The sequence below is a fragment of the Trachymyrmex septentrionalis genome, unplaced genomic scaffold (assembly GCF_001594115.1).
Source record: "Trachymyrmex septentrionalis isolate Tsep2-gDNA-1 unplaced genomic scaffold, Tsep1.0 scaffold7, whole genome shotgun sequence".
NCBI lineage: Eukaryota > Metazoa > Arthropoda > Insecta > Hymenoptera > Formicidae > Trachymyrmex > Trachymyrmex septentrionalis.
Window position 1 is genome coordinate 2,323,971 of NW_017305884.1, and position 3,049 is coordinate 2,327,019.

The window sequence follows — 3,049 nt, forward strand, 5'->3', positions numbered from 1 at the left end:
TCTCGAGAGAGAGAGAGAGAGAAATCTACTATGGGATATAAGGAACGTGCGCGTTCCGTCATTTTCGCGCGTCATCCACTGAAAATACGAGGATTCTTTCCCGTATCTGGGAAATGGAAATGGACTACCGATGTTGGATAACAGGCAGCGCAGCTTGACTATCGCCGCGAAGTAAAACAAAGTTGCGCGAACGTTATTGAAATCTCGAGCGAACGAACAATTCTGCCGGAATGCTCGTGTTAGCCATCGACGTCCATTATCTCCCTTTTCGCTACGAAGAAAAGTATTTTCTTTCAGATATAAAAGATCGTGTTATAAGAAAATATAGGTAGGTAGATTTGCAGTAGCTACATCGCGATCGTCAAACTTATTAAATTGACATTATTAAATTAAGATGTGTAAATTAAGACGCGATGTAATTAAAACTCTGCAGCTTGCTTTATATGACGTAAAAGAGATAAAAGTTGACGAACATATCTCATAAAAATTTCTGTGATAAAAAATCCAAGACGTCTTACTTTTATCAAATTTAACAAATTGATCGAGATGTAATTGAGAGATTTAATTGTAATTATTTTCATTATTTTTCAAATTATAATTGAAGTATGTAATTGATTTAAAATGATTTTTTTATTATCTCAATTTATTAAAATAATAAAAAAAATTCATTTTAAGACTAGATTTCGATAATGGATTTTAATTTTATTCTCTTATCGCAAGTCTTCAAGTTGATAATTAAAAAAACTGTTCGTATAACTTTTCTTCCCTTTGTAACATTATTATATCGTAATAAATCATTTAATTACTATTACTTTTTATTTGACTTTAATTCGTTTTCCTCGAATGACAAAACCATTTGAACATGAAGATTATAAAAACACAGCAAGATATTAAATTCGCGAAGAAAAGGAATTGCTTGTCGATAAGAAGACCAATTTCTTCGATGATAAGCGCATTTATCTTGATCCTAGTTCGGCGCGTCTTTTATCGCGACACAAATCTTGTGGTTAATATCGCTTCTCGTCGACCTTAGCAAGTTATGAGTTTTCCTTGCTCATCCCAGCAAGCAACCTAAGAAAGGACGAAGCTAATATTTTTATCTAAATATTAACCGTAAAACAGAAAAGAAATGGCACGTGTAGTGAGAAGAAATGGCAGTGTATTCCCGCGATCTCATCCAAGTTTCAGAGAATTTTTGGTGATATGAGAATACAAATACACTCACGGCACACGCTCAACGGGAATTGCCCGGAAAGCGAAACAAGAGCACAGATATAAATCAAATTTCTTCCAGGAATATTGCGACTTCTGAGTGATGTTCCTGCGCGCGGCATAAAATAAGTTGCTCCTAATTCGCTGGCATAGGAAAACAGTCAAAGAATCATGAGTTTTACTCAAATGTAGACTGCTTTTTACTTTCAACCTTTCTTTTTATGAATAAAGAAGAATCTCTCAGAAAAATATTTGACTAGTTAGTTTTTACAGGGATAGAAAGTCATATATTTGGGATCTTTATCAATTACATATTTCCATCATAATTTGAAAAATAATGGAATTAATTATAATTACATCTCGATTAATTTAATAAATTTTATTGAAAATGAGATATTTATATTCTTATCAAATACGGTAAAAATATTTGCTTTGACATTTAATGAAATTTTAATACTTTTTCATCAAATTTACCAAATTGATCGAAATGTAATTAAAAGTGATCTCAAAAATATTGCTTTCTAAACTTGTGTGTAGCTACCGCGAACTAATCAAATATTTTATTTCGACATGAAATTTACTACACACACACACACACACACACACACACGCACACAATATACATATATATAACATGTCAATTCACACCGATGTATTATTATTTAAATACTAAAATCCAGCTGAAACTAATAAAGCTTTCTCGTTACTTACTATTAATCGTATTCGAATGTTGTCTAAATATCATTTATTGTTATTCAAATATTTCAATTACATAATAAAAATAAATACCAAAGGAAATACGGTTAACGTATAGTTGCATTGAAGCAGATTGAAAATCGCTAATAAATATAATAGAGAGAAAATAAATGAAGAGATTTTAAATAATACAAAGAAATAAAGAGATGAAAATTTCAACGTTGAGAATTGGGTGGTCGTATCAAATTTGCAACGCCCGGGGCGTTTAATGCGTCGATGAATCCAGCAAAATCCATGCTAATAACGATAATCGAAATTTTGGCTACGGAGCGCGGCTCATCCGTGCTTCGTAGCCAAATGGCTCCGTGCCGGCCAATTCGCACAAAGACGAAACGTGTGAAAAAAAGATTATCAGCGGATCGTTACGACAGGGTCGATCGGTATCTCACGGCGAAGGCGTGAAGATTGGCTGAGCCTGAGAGCGGCGAAACAAATGGGCGAGAAAAGCAAAGAGACGAAAGTGATGGCAGCGAAATCACGGCGTTACCACCGAAAGAGAGGTGTGTCGAATCTCCGTGAATTCTAATCATCGAGGGTGGTATTTTCAGTACGATATACGGCGAAACGTTTATTTACTCGGCAAATTTACGGAACAAATTAAATACAGGTACACGACTTCTAATTATAATCGGTTAACCCGCGCTAGTTTAATCGAATCCTTAAACAAGAAAAGAGCTGGATTAGTTTTAAGCTGTATAATTGGTTTGGTACAATAAATTTGTTTGAACAATAAATGGATAATATAAAATGAATATAGAATAGTATCGTATTCTATTTCTCTCTCGCTCCAATAAGTAGATATTGATTCTGCAACGATTGGATAGAAATAAAAAAATGCAAAATAGATAACAATATTTATACGACGAAAAGCATTTCTGATAGGTATATTATTCTAATTTGATCAAATTTAGTTTAATCTTTCCCGATAAAGAAGATAATTGAAAAATTTAGCCATTTAGATAAAGATAAAAAAGACTGATTGTGAAACAATGTAATAACAACAAATACGTACAATAAAAGTACTTGATGAAATTAAATAATATTATGCAAAAAATTATGCTTCAAAGTGTTATCAATATAA

At 32.6% G+C, this 3,049-nt stretch overlaps 1 protein-coding gene across 2 annotated transcripts in view; it reads left to right on the forward strand.

Annotated features, from left to right (window-relative positions):
* LOC108753619 (collagen alpha-1(I) chain) overlaps window positions 1–3,049 on the forward strand; it is a 302,527-nt gene that overhangs the window by 263,011 nt on the left and 36,467 nt on the right. The window lies entirely within an intron of this gene.